This window comes from Hyaena hyaena, unplaced genomic scaffold (genome assembly GCF_003009895.1).
Source record: "Hyaena hyaena isolate Hyena2069 unplaced genomic scaffold, ASM300989v1 scaffold_62, whole genome shotgun sequence".
Taxonomy (NCBI): Eukaryota; Metazoa; Chordata; class Mammalia; order Carnivora; family Hyaenidae; genus Hyaena; species Hyaena hyaena.
The window spans coordinates 3,361,083-3,374,862 of NW_024080694.1; the positions used below are offsets into that span (position 1 = coordinate 3,361,083).

Sequence of the window (13,780 nt, forward strand, 5' to 3'; positions counted from 1 at the left end):
AGAGAGCAAGAGAAGCAGGGCTCACCCGAAGTGGGGCTCATGCTTACCTGAAACGGGGCTCGAGCTCGCCTGATGTGGGACTTGAACCCACACAAACCATGAGATCATGACCTGAGCCAAAGTCAGACACTTAACTGACTGAGCCAGCCAGGTGCCCCAACCTCATTTTCTGAGGCAAACTCCTCTCATCCTGACTTTTTTTTGTTATTTTTTTTAATGTTTTATTTATTTCTGAGAGAGAGAGAGAGACAGCGTGAGCAGGAAGGGTCAGAGAGAGGGAGATACAGAATCCAAAGCAGACTCTGAGCTGGCTGTCAGCACAGAGCCTGACGCGGGGCTCGAACCCACAAACCATGAGATCGTGACCTGAGCCGAATTCAGACGCTCAACTGACTGAGCCATCCAGGTGCCCCTGGATGGGCATCCTGACTTTTTAAGTCAGGAACGATTTTGTTTTATTATTATAGATCCAGCACTTACATAATGTCCATAGTTGACAATAAGAATCAGTTGACATAATGACTGGGTAACGGATAAGGAAAGCAGAACATTAAGGAGCAGAAAAGGAACATATTAAGCTGACAGAAATTAGAGGTCTATGGGGGTTATAGAGAAGAGAAGCCCCTATCTCAGACAAAGAATAGGATGTAGCTAATAGCATCTAATTTTTAAAAAGATACAAAATCATCTCGATTATATTTTTAGAAACTGCTTCTATTCAATTTATCCAGCTCCAAGGCTGTGAAAGAACAGATTTTCACTTTAATTTGCTAACAGTTAATTGTTCAGATATTGGGCATTCTCATGAGATTGAAACCCATCTAACTAATGATTATACGTTAGCTTTGCAACTGATGATAACAGTTCATCGCAACAATGACTGTGGAAAGACTGGATGGAAGATTGTGGGGTTTTTCACTAGCTCCAGAATATTTACATATTTAAAATAATATTCACAAAAAATAAAAATAAAATAATGTTCACATATTTAATATGTTTATGCATACAATATAATTCATATATGTATTTTAAAATTATGTTTATATATAAATATTGATGAGAGCAGTTACCAGTTAAAATGTTGAATTAGGGGCACCTGGGTGGCTTAGTCGGTTAAGCATCCGACTTTCTCTTAGGTCATGATCTCGCGGTTCGTGGGTTCGGGCCCCGCGTCAGGCTCTGTGCTAACTGCCAGCTCAGAGCCTGGAGCCTGTTTCAGAGTCTGTGACTCCCTCTCTCTCTGACCCTCCCCTGCTCATGCTGTCTCTCTCTCTCCTAGAAATAAAACATTTAAAAAAATTTTTTTAAATAAAAAATTTTAAAAAATGTTGAATTAAGAACAGATGGGTTTTTGGGAAACTGGACAGCAACACACAGAAGACCACTTTCTTACACCATATGCAAAAGTAAATCCAAAATGGATGAAAGACCTGAATGTGAGACCAAAAACCATCAAAATCCTAGAGGAAAACACAGGCAGCAGCATCTTTGACTTCAGCTGGAGCAGCTTCTTACTAGACACATCACTAAAGGCAAGGGAAACGAAAGCAAACATGAACTATTGGGACTTCATCAGATAAAAATCTTCTGCACAACAAAGGAAACAACAAACAAAACTTAAAGGCAGCCTATGGAATGGGAGAAGATATTTGCAAATGATATATCTAATAAGGGATTAGTATCCAAAATCTATAAAGAACTTATCAAACTCAACACCCAAAAAAGCAAACAACCCAGTTAAGAAATGGACAGAAGAGGGGTGCCTGGGTGGCTCAGTTGGTTGAGTGTCTGACTCTTGGTTTTGGCCCAGGTCATGATCCCAGGGCTGTGGGATCGAGCCCTGTGTCAGGCTCCACCCTGAGCATGGAGCCTGCTTAAGATTCTCTCCCTCTGCCCCTATCCCCTGCTCACGCTCTCATAAAATAAAGTAAAATAAAATAAAATAATAAAACAGTAAAGTAAAATAAAATCATTAAAAACAAAAAAGAAATGGGCAAAAGACATGAATAGACACTTTTCCAAAGAAGACATCCAAATGGCTAACAGACACAGGAAAAGATGCTCAACATCACCCATCATCAGGGAAATACAAATCAAGATCATGATGAGATCCCACCTCACACCTGTCAGATTGGCTAAAATTAACAACACAAAAAAACAATACATGTTGGTGAGGATGCCAAAAAAGAAAGGGAACCCTCTTGCACTTGGTGGAATGCAAACTTGTGCAGCCACTCTGGAGGACTATATGGAGGCTCCTCAAAAAACTAAAACTAGAACTACCCTATGACCCAGCAATTGCACTATTAGGCATTTACCCAAAGGATACAAATTACAGATTCAAAGGGGTACATGCACCCCAATGTTTATAGCAGCCCAATCAACAATACCCAAATTATGGAAAGAGCATTTGTTCATTGACCAATGAATGGATAAAGAAGTTGTGGTATATATATATATATATATACCACACACAATGGATATTACTCAGCCATCAAAAAGAATGAAATCTTGCTGTTTGCAATGACATGGATGGAGCTGGAATATATTATGCTAAGTGAAATAAGTCAATCCACTCATATGTGGAATTTAAGAAATCAGATGAACATATGGAAGGGAATATGGAGAGAAGAGAGGGAAACAAATCACAGACTCTTAACGATAGAGAACAAACAGGGTTGTTGGAGGGAGATCGGTGGGAGATGGGCTAAATGGGTGTGGTGGGAGATGAGTTAAATGGGTGATAGGTATTAAGTAGGGCACTTGTGATGAGCACTGAGTGTTGTAAGTGATGAATCACTGAATTCTGAAACCAATATTGTACTATATGTTAACTAACTAAAATTTAAATAAATGGGTTTTACTGGTTAAGAATCTTTTGGCTGCAAGCAACAGAAATTCTCTTTGGCTAGCTTTAGCAAAAGGCATATATTTTGGGGGTGCCTGGGTGGCTCAGTTAGTTAAGCATCTGACTCTTGATTTCAACTTAGATCATGATCTCACAGTTCGTGAGTTCAAGCCCTGCATCAGGCTCTGCACTGACAGTGTGGAGCCTGTTTAGGATTGTCTCTCTATCCCCTTTCTCTGCCCCTACCCTGCTTGCTCTCTCTCTCAAAATAAATAACTTTTTTTAAAGGCATATATTTTTTACTTTTTATTTTTAAAAAAATTTTTTAATGTTTTATTTATTTTTGAGAGAGAGAGAGAGAGAGAGACAGTGTGAACAGGAGAGGGACAGAAAGAGAGGAAGACACAGAATCCGAAGACAGGCTCCAGGCTCTGAGCTAGCTATCAGCACAGAGCTCGACATGGGACTCAAACCCACAAACCGCGAGATCATGACCTGAGTGGAAGCCGGATGCTTAACCGACTGAGCCACCCAGGTGCCCCCCCTTTTTTTTAAATTTTAAAAAGGCATATATCTTTTAAAGGATTTAAGTTACCTCATGGATGGTCTTAACAGCCAAGTCAGCAGAGAGAACCAGGGCTGCTCCAAGCTCTTACAGGAGTTTTTAAAATAGTTGCTATTAATATAATTCAACAAAGACACCGATACTCATTGATTCCATTTTGACGTGTTTTTTTTTTTTAATTTATTTTTGAGAGAACGCAAGTGGGGGAGAGGCAGAGAGAAGGGGACAGAGGATCTGAAGTGGGATCTGTGGTGATGGCAGTGAGCCTGATATGGGGGCTCAAACTCACAACCCATGAGATCATGACCTGAACCAAAGTCGGATGCTCAGTCAACTGAGCCACCCAGGTGCCCCTCATTGATTCCATTTTAGATTTCAGAATTCCCCCCATCAAAGAATTGGATTGGTCTTGGCACCTGGATGGCTCAGTCGGTTAAGTGTCCGACTTTGGGTCAGGTCATGATCTCACACTAACTCAGAGCCTGGAGCCTGTTTCAGATTCTGTATCTCTCTTTCTCTCTCTGACCCTCCCCTGCTCATGCTGTCCCTCTCTCTCTCAGAAATTAAAAAAAAAAAGAATTGGATTAGTCTTGATGTTCCACCTAACTATGGCCAGAAGCCAGGGTCACATAATTTAGACATTGTTAAAGAAAACCACCATTACAAGGAAGTGCCAACCCAGAAACCACCCCCAAGAGGCTGTCATAAAGGTTAACAAAGACACAATTTACTGATATAATGTCTAATATGCATTTGAGCCAGCTAATATGTATGGTTAACTCTCACCTTGTATGTAATATATATGCAGTATTTTACTTAATCCTTACAAAGACCCTAGGAGGTAAATTCTGTTATTTTCATTTTACAAGTTAAATAAATGGGTAGATTGGGTAATTTACTCAATTTCACACATTAGTGGCAAAAGCAGGATTCTGTTAGGTGTGTATGATTGAAACCTACGTTCTTAACCACCTCCCCTAAACAGACACTGTGGTGCCCTACGCCTGTGCTCTTGGCATTCAGCATTGTGGTATGTGCCATTGGCAACTTCCTTCAAACATCTGTAACCCCACCCGAGGTGTTGTCATGATCCGTGCTGAATGTAGGCTGGAAGTGACAGTTTAACATCCCTGGGAGTAGCTGCCAACAAGACATAGGTAGAGGTTGATGAATAATAGCTCCCCAGCAACCTTGCTCCTGAGATGTCTTCTACACTTTGTCTCTAGTCCCCATTGGGGTTGAGCCTTAGATCTTGAAACAGGGCTATTCAAGCCCCGGGCTGCTTGAAACTGCACTCTATACTCAGAGCTTCCTTCCCTGTCTCACTTCTCTCCCCTGCCCATACTTCTTGGCATCACCTCTCACATAACCACTTACTCTCACATTATTTATTCAGGGTCTGCTTTAAGGAGAACCGAATCTATGACACTCCCTTTATATATAAAGTGAAAGTAGAAGACTATGAAATTCTCTAAACAACAACTATAAGTTTTTTATGTTTCTCAGCTGTTATTGAACCTTACAAATCAGCATTAATTTCCTCAGTATTGTGACAGCTTAACAATTGTCAAATTTATTCCCATTTTAAAGATTGTCATAATTGTTTTGTAGTAATGCTAAATTATGTCTCTATTCTGTTTTCAAGAGGAAAAATCTGGAAGCTTCATGTTTGGGCTATATAATTTTAGTATGCAAAGGTTGGAAATGAAATCACTACATTTGAGCAATCAACCCTGCCAACATCCGAGCTCTGGCTGAGAGTCAGAGAATAGCACTTAACATGCAGTGAGAGGGCTCTTGGCATACCACTACCTTCAGACCACATGCCAAATCAAAATGATTTAAACATCCAAAATATATGGGACTAAAACATTTACTGGATCGAAGAGTGCCAAACATGGGCACCCTGGACATTCGGATGCTGTGAGCTACAAATATTGGTTTAAAGGGCCATTGTGAAACTTCAGCTTGCTTAAAGATTGACTTGGGGGGAAGAAGGGGGGCCTGTTGCAATAGATAATGTATTCATGAAATAATTTGGAAACTGATTACGTGTGATGAATCTTAATTATAGCTATTTACTCTGGTGACTATTTAGGAAAATCAGGGTCTTAAAAAAAGACACAAGCTTTTGCTTTAATTATTTAGGAAGAAAAATAAGTTACCCCAATCTTATGTTCTGTAATTATTTTTTTCATTCAATTTACATGTTTTATATTTAGGACCACAGCATATGTCTCTTTTCTCGTTTCTTCCTTAAATTTTCCCTAAGTCTCCTTCCCTACCCCACTAGGGAGAAAATGTAATTTACCATCATCACTCAAATGAATTCCCTGGTTTCTTCTAAACCTTCACCTCACAGCTGTTGCATGAAACACAATCACTAAAATACTAGCTAAATGAAAATGTCTATCCAAAATAACAGTTTTCTAATATCCTTACATGAAATAACCTTGCAGAAGAAGAAACAAAGATAACATTTTCTCTCATCTAAAAAGAGCTAATCTGGAAATACACCAAAATGCTAATAGTAGTTAAGGAGAACCGTAGATGGGTTCTTACCTCTGTTTATTTAAGTTTCTGCAAGGTTATTATATTCCTCTGGTAATGAAAATATTTTATAAAAAGTTAAGAGCTGCTTTAATAATTCTTAATTATAAAATGGTAAGGCAAAAATCTAAAGGAAGGCAAAAATCAGGAAAAAATCTTGTGTATCTAACCTGAAAAAAATGCGTATTTCTTATATTTTTATATTGTTCCTCAGCTGTCTTTGGGCAAGTATTCCTCTAAAAAGTTGCTAAAAGTCTTCAGATCTCTGCATAATCAGAAAAGAGGTCTTGAACCTCTGGGTACATGCATAGTAGAAGCATGACAGTGTACCTACCACCTTGCTGGCTATAAACAGCCTACCCCTCATCCAGCTATGAAACAGGAAGGAAAGAAGTGGAAGGAGGAAGTAGATTACAAAATATCTGACCTATAAAACAGGGGGTAAATTAATGAGAAGCCCAAGCTCAGTGGTCTAAATGTTCAATTTATGGCATTCACAAATAAAATGAGATAATGGAGAGTTAAAGTACATTACAAAAGACAAGACACAAAACCAATATATTATTATCAAAGTATCTTAATTGTAGTCATGAGGGCAGAGACTCCGTCTGTCTTGTCCAATTAATATTTGCTGAATTCATGCATATGTGTACATACATACTATTCTTAAGGACCTACGATGTACAATGCATTAGGGGAGAGAAAAATGAGGTATGATCTCTGCCTCCTAAGAAAGGTATAATATGACAAAATTAACATGTCAACACACCTAAAGTGCCCCATACCTCAGTAAAGAATTTAGGTTTGCCTTTGCTTTCTTTACCATCCATGGCACAGAAGAATGGGCTATAGGCGGTGGAAAGGGAGGGCCTGTGGACTCAAACGCGTTCCAATCTTCTTGAACATGTTCTCCAAAAAAAAAAAAAAAAGGAAAAAAATGCCTTTTGTGCCTTTCCACCATTGCAGAAGTGGCAGAAATCTCTTTTCCTCCTATCCTGGCAAACTAGAAGACATGTATTCCAGAAGGTATAGCCAAAAAGAGGGGTCGGCCTAGAGCCCTGAGCCACCGCTTGGCAGGAGGTGACCCAGAGAATCACCAAGAGCTTTAAGAAAACTTGATGAATGAGAAATAAATCATGATGTGTTAAATAAACCAAGGTTTATTTGGGTTTCTTACTAGCAGCATAGCCTTGTCTATTCTGACAGATACCCTCTTGATGGTTGTTGAGCCTGGTGGAAGAATCAATGTGAAGGTAAAACAAATATGTTTTTCAAAAGTGGCCAATAATTGTTGGGGCACCTAACAAGTGGCTCAGTCGGTTAAGCTTCCGACTTCAGCTCAGGTCATGGTCTCGTGGTTTGTGGGCTTGAGCCCCACATTGGGCTCTATGCCGACAGCTTGGAGCCTGCTTGAGATTCTCTCTCTCTCTCTCTCTCTCTCTGCCCCTCCCCTGCTTGTGCTTTCTCTCTCTCTCAAAATAAATAAACTTTTATAAAAAGGGCCAAAAATTGTGTTTTTCTGTGCCGATTGTCTCTACAATGGAAAAGCCCTGACCAACCTCCAGTCCTAACTGGGCTCCTTCTACCCAATATTTAAATCTGAATAAATCCTTTGCCTCCACAGCTTGTGGGACGTGAGTAAGGCAATCTTCTTGAGCCTAGTTTTCTTGTCTATAAAATGGAGGATATAGTACTAATACTCCTAGGATTGTTTTGAAAATTAAATTGCATAGCAAGGCCCCTATCTCAGGGCCTGATGGCAGAGGTGCTTTCTAAGAGTTTTTTGCCTCCCCTATGCTTTATCTGAAGCCAGTGATTCTCAGCCCTGACTTTATTTTAGAATCGTTTGGGAATCTTTTTTTTTTTTTTTTTTTTAATCAGTGCCTGTATCCCAACCTAAACCAAATAATCACAATCTTTGGAAGTAGGACTGGTGAGGGACACGGGGGTAGGAGGCGGGCACTGCTTTTTAAAAGCAACAGATGATTCTATTGTCTAAACAGGGATGAGAACCATTTTCTTAGGCAATGTATAAATAAAATGCTATTTGCTAACAGAATTTTTTTCAAAAGTGACTTCAAAAACACACAGTATGACCACTTTTTCACAGACTTAGAGCTTTAAAGAAGGCTTCTTTATAAATGACAGACAAAAAGAGTCAATAAGTAGTTACAGGATGCTCTCAGGGGCAGAAGGGCATTCTGATAAGCAGAACCGTAGATAAGCCCAAGGATGTTGCAATGGAACAGGCTCAGATACCATTTACATTGTTTTTAGTAATGACTGTTTTCATCCTGTCATGGGCTGAATTATTGTGTCTCCCTCAGTTTATATGGTGAAGTTCTAAACTAGTCAGAACGTGACTGTATTTGGAGATAGATCTTTGCAGAAGTAATTAGGTAAAATGAAGGTGGGAACCACCTAATCCTCTTTGATTGGCATCCTTACAAGGGAGGAATTGGAGGGCGCATGGGTGGCTCAGTCGATTAAACATCTGACTCTTGATTTCAGCTCGGGTCGTGATCTCCCAGGTAACAGGATCAAGCCCCACATCTCACTCTGTGCTGGCAGCTCTCTCTCTCTGCCTCTCCCCTGTCTCTATCTCAAAATAAATTAACATTAAAAAATTTTAAAGAGGAATTTGAACACAGACATGTACAAAGGGAAGATGGTATGAACACCTTGGGAGAAGACCACCATCTATAAGTCAAAGAGAGAAACATAGAACAGACCTGGGGCGCCTGGGTGGCTCATTTGGTTAAGCATCCAATTTTGGCTCAGGTCATGACCTCATTGTTCGTGAGTTCGAGCCCCACATCCATGTGTCCCCCCTCTCTCTGCTCCTCCCCTGCTCACACTTTCAAAAATAAACATTAAAAAAACAACAACATTGAACATACCTCTCTCTTAAAACCCTGAGAAGAAACTAATCCTGCTGACACGTTGGCCTCCAGATTTATAGCCTCTGCAACTGTGAGAAAAATAAATTCCTGTTGTTTAAGCTACCTAGTCTGTGGTACTCTGTTACGGCAGCCCTAAAAAACGAATACCCCTCTGCTTACAGCGAAAGAATGTGGTAGGTTTTTGGCGAGTGGGTGGGAGAAAGAGCACCTACCTCCACTTTATTAAGAGACATTCAGAGAGGAGACGGATTTTTATAAAGTCCTTGAAATTGTGTACTTAAACTGTTTGATGGGAAGGTAATTTAAAATATTAGAGAAGGCCGCCTGTGTCCAGGAAATGTGAATCATTGTGTCTGCTGGCTCACAGCCGCCATCTGAAGGAACTGCTCTTGCTCACAGCCTCTGCTGCCCACATAAAGCTGCCCCTTCCCCCCAAGACTGCCCACCCCTCCTGCCATGGCAGAGTAGACTAAACAGCCCTTTTAAGAAGAGATGTGCTGGACCAAGCAGTTTCTCTCTTTAGATTTTGGAATCGGGACACTGAGAACCAGGCCATTTAGCTCAAATGAATAAAGCCAAAGCCCTGGATTCCAGGGCTAAAGCTACTTGGCTGGGGCATGTTCTAGAGGAGTCTTAAAAGGAGAGTCAAGGGAGGAAAGGATGGAGTGAACATGCAGGGAACAAACAGTAGCTTTGGCTTCTTTAATTGAGCTAGTTTGAGTAGGTTTCTGTATAACAACCAGAAGAGTACTAAGTGGAGCAAGCAGCATGAAATCAACAGAAAATCAGGGCCGAAGTCCTGCTCTGAGAGATCATAAAAAATCAGCCTACTCTCTGCCATGCAGACTCATAAGACTTCCCAGGCTAGAAAGACCCCAGAGGACAGCATCAGCATTCTCATGGCCAATATTTTCTGAAAAAAATTACTGGAAGCCAGGACTCTTGCATGAGCTATCAACCCTTTGAGATAGGGCACAACAATTGTAATATCATTGTTTTGCAGATGAGTAGAAATAGAAGTTGAGAAACCTTCCTTGAGTCATATAGTTACTGTGGTAAGTCGATTACAAAAATGGACACAATTGTTTGCCCTTCCTGTATCTTCAGCCTTTGTAGTTGTTCCCATCAAGAGGTGGAATCTGGGCTGGCCTTGTTGTGAGGCTTTGACTAGTAGAATATGGCAGAAATGACAGTGTGTCAGTTCTGAGGCTAGCCTTAAGAAGTCTTAAATACTGCTTCTCAATTTCTTATAACTCTTTGCATGTGAAGGAGTTCAGACTATTTTCTACTGGAAAAAGAGGCACATGTCACCTCTATGATCAATAGTTAGATACCCACTGGAGGTACTGACTGAGGCCATCTTAGATGGCCAGCATCTAGATGATCCACTGACCATCAGCCAGCTTCCAGCTACATGAACAAATCTATCCTGGACCAGGCAGCCTCCAGACGATCCACCTGCTTGACCACGATGCATGAATGAGGCCAGCCAAGATCAGCCAAACCTGGCCCAGATCGGCAGAACCACCCAACTGACCCACAGACTTATGAGCTAAGAAACTGCTTGGGCTTTCAAGCCATTAAGTTTGTGTCGTCCATTATGAAGCAACAGTTGCTGGTACAGAGGCTTTGGGACTTGAACAGAAAGAAGACTGTCTGACTTTAACACGAGGGAAGGCTCTCAAATTTCATGCACATTGTAGCCTGGCTAATGCAATACCTCCTTTCTGAGAAAGGGTTTATGTAGCATCTTCATTAGATTTTAAGACGGGTCAAAGTGGGTTCAAAACCCCTTACCTTGTAGGTAACTGGGCAAGTGACTGGCAGCTTAACTTCTCCAAACCTTGGCATCCTCATTACGTTAACTTCAAGCAATACCAACTACTTCACAGAGGCACCAGGAAGGTAAAATAGTCTATCTAAAGTGCCCAGATACTGAGCCACATGAGTTTGCCTGGAAGATGGACATTTGCAATGGATTTAGAAGTCCTTGAAGACTGAAGTTGAATTCCCTTCCAGTGTTGATGTCCAACCAGCTGACAGTTTCAGGAATGAATATCTATTCTTAGAGATAATGACTTGGTAGTTTACAACCCTTAGTTCTACATGAATGCAATAAGTTTTTCCTCAATTACAAGCATTTTGCTAGATCTCAAAGTGAAGTCCACAGGTCACCTCGGTGAGGGTCGTCAGCTGCCTGCCAAAAGTAGATTCACGACCTCACCCCAGACCTTCTGAATTAGATTCTCCCAGGAGCACAGTCTGAGGAGCTACATTTCATATGTGTTTACTCATTTATAGAGAAAATGGGTGAGTGGGGGAGAAGGGCAGAGGGAGAGAGAATATTAAGCAGGCTCCACACTCAGCATGGAGCCTGACGTGGGGCTCAATACCATGGCCCTGGGATCATGACTAGAGCTGAAATCAAGATTCGGTCACTCAACCAACTGAGCCACCCAGGAGCCCCTGAGAAGCTACATTGTAATGTTCCTGGGAATCTTCACTCATATTAAAGCGGTTTAGGAACCACTGCCCTAGACTCCTCCACTAAGATTTTGAAAAACAGTGAAGCGCTGGATCTTCTCACTCTGGCGGTCAGTTGGGTGTTCCTCTAGAGTTACTTGTGTCCTAAGACTTTAGGTCTAAAAAGATAACACTGGCACCATTTTTTTTTTCAGGGTAGTGTTGACAGAGCCACTAAAGTGTATGGGCATGTTACTCCTTGAATAAATACTGGAAAATCCATTTTTCCTGCTTTTCTTGCTTTGTATCTGTGGTCCCATAGCCCTACATGCAGAGTCTTATGCTAGATACAGAAACCAGGGAGGAGTGGAACGGCATTACTAAGAATACCACCTTGTTTTCACTGTTGTAATTATCAACAACATTCCCGTTTTCACAAAGCAAGCATTGAGAGGAATAGGAAATGACCCTAAATTAACTTTAAAAGTTTGTTAAGTCTTGGGTGCCTGGGTCGCTCAGTTGGTTAAGCATCTGACTTCGGCTCAGGTCATGACTTCCCAGTTCATGGGGCTGAACCCCTCTTCGGGCTCTGTGCTGACAGCTCAGAGCCTGCTTCAGATTCTGTGTCTCCCTCTCTCTGCCCCTCCCCGACTCATGCTCTGTCTCTCTCAAAAATAAATAAACATTGAAAAAAAAGGGAAGTTTTTTTAAGTCTGAAATAGCTTTAGGAAGAATGGTTTTGTTTACCTTCTGAACTAACCCTTGGAGAGAATCGTGGGAGCATTTCACTAGGGCTAAATTCTTGAGTTCACCTACCTGTAATTAAAAGTTTAAAGCATCTTCGTTTGATGTCTTTTCGGCAGATCTGTTTTCTGTTTCATGATATCATGTTTTTTAGAAGACTTTTTCAGCAAAAGTAGAAAAAGGAAAAAGAGAATAACAGAAGGAAACCACTACCAAAAGTGCTGTTGGAAGCCTATTCCTCTTCAGATGACACCAGTGCTGAGAACTTTTGATTCAAACTCTTCATTTCCTACAAATATTTTTTTCACTGTTCCAAATATGGAAGCGACTCTGAATAGCAAAAGTGCTGTGCTTTTTAAAACCTGCTGGACAACTTTTCATCTCTAGCAGTACTGAAGTTTTGCCATAGCAGACTGTGTGTGACAAACTGCAAAACATATGCATAAAAAAAATCGAGACTCTTCTAATTGTGCCAATCCATGGCTAAAAACTTACTTCTGGAGCCACACAGCTGTTGAAATCAGTCATATTTACAATTTTTACAAATGAGTTTATTTTAATAAAAACAAGTTACTCTGTGAGCATGATCTCTAAACAGATTTATGTGGGCTCGCACAATCTGCTATGCGAAACATATATTCATACTGCCTAGGTCTGCAACCAGTTTTTTTTTTTTTTTGAGGGTGATAACAGTCTTGCTTTGTGCAAGGATACCAAATAATTGGCAGCAATTCAGCCAAGGACAGTGTTCTAAGCACTGTGCTACTGAAGTTGTTTTCCTGGACAGAACATGCCTGTGGGCATGGCCCTAAACTGAGAAGACTCTGGGCTGCTGGCACTGGGCAGTGAACCAGGCAGACAGCAAGAAGGAGGTGACTCTACAAACTGAAGCTAAAGAAGATGAGGAGGAGGAGAAAAGGAAGGAAGGAAAAAACGGAAGGGAAGGAGGGAGAGAAGAAGGGAGAGGGAGAAGAGGAAAAGAGGAGAGAAATAGATAGTGAAGGTGAGAGTTCTATTCATCAGTCCCTACACCTTAACAGGATCTCTTTTTGAATCCCACCTCAATCCCTTCTCACCTCTCACCTTGGTTAATGTGTTTCATGCTCAGGTTTCTGGCTTGGTTACTGGACTGCAGTCTCCTTGAAAACAAAAACATTGTCGGACTCAGTTTGCATCTCCCACAGTGCCTGACATATGCTGGTACTCAAAAACCTAGCTGTTAAAAAGTATGAACAAAAGAATACATTTCTGTATCTCAAGGATTTCCTTTCCTCAGAAAGAAGTCCTAAGCAGTTTCTCAGTGGGCACAGGACTGCCCCCTAGGGGGCATCTTGAAATTTTGCGGGGGCAGTTTTTTGTTCGGTAGTTCTCACTGGGGCCAGAGTATTTCCACAGTGAAACACATATTATTTTTATTGATATTAGTATAGTATTTGAGAATAAACTACTTTCTATTTTTCCACCTTTATAACATTACACTGGTTTATTGAACTTATTTGTGTAGTTTACATTACCTGCAAATGTAATTCCAGGAGAGTAAAGTGGTGGCACCTTTTTGTTGTAAATACAGGATGTTGAGTATGATCGGGTTGAGTACCTCTGTTTATATGATCATTAAGCTTTACTTGCTTCTGCTTCTCCGAGTTCTATGATTCTAAGACAAAACATATAAATAAAAAGAAACTGTACATCGATTTCAACAATCAG

The 13,780-nt window shown here is 40.8% G+C and overlaps 1 long non-coding RNA gene across 1 annotated transcript in view; it reads right to left on the reverse strand.

Moving 5' to 3' along the window:
• Positions 1–13,726, reverse strand: part of LOC120231753 — a 39,812-nt gene extending 26,086 nt beyond the window's left edge. Inside the window, exons 1-2 of the long non-coding RNA XR_005528404.1 lie at positions 13,588–13,726; positions 13,157–13,212 (exon numbers count right to left, since the gene is read on the reverse strand). This is a non-coding gene — a long non-coding RNA (uncharacterized LOC120231753). The remainder of the gene's footprint in view (positions 1–13,156; positions 13,213–13,587) is intronic.
• Positions 13,727–13,780: the final 54 nt, after the last annotated feature.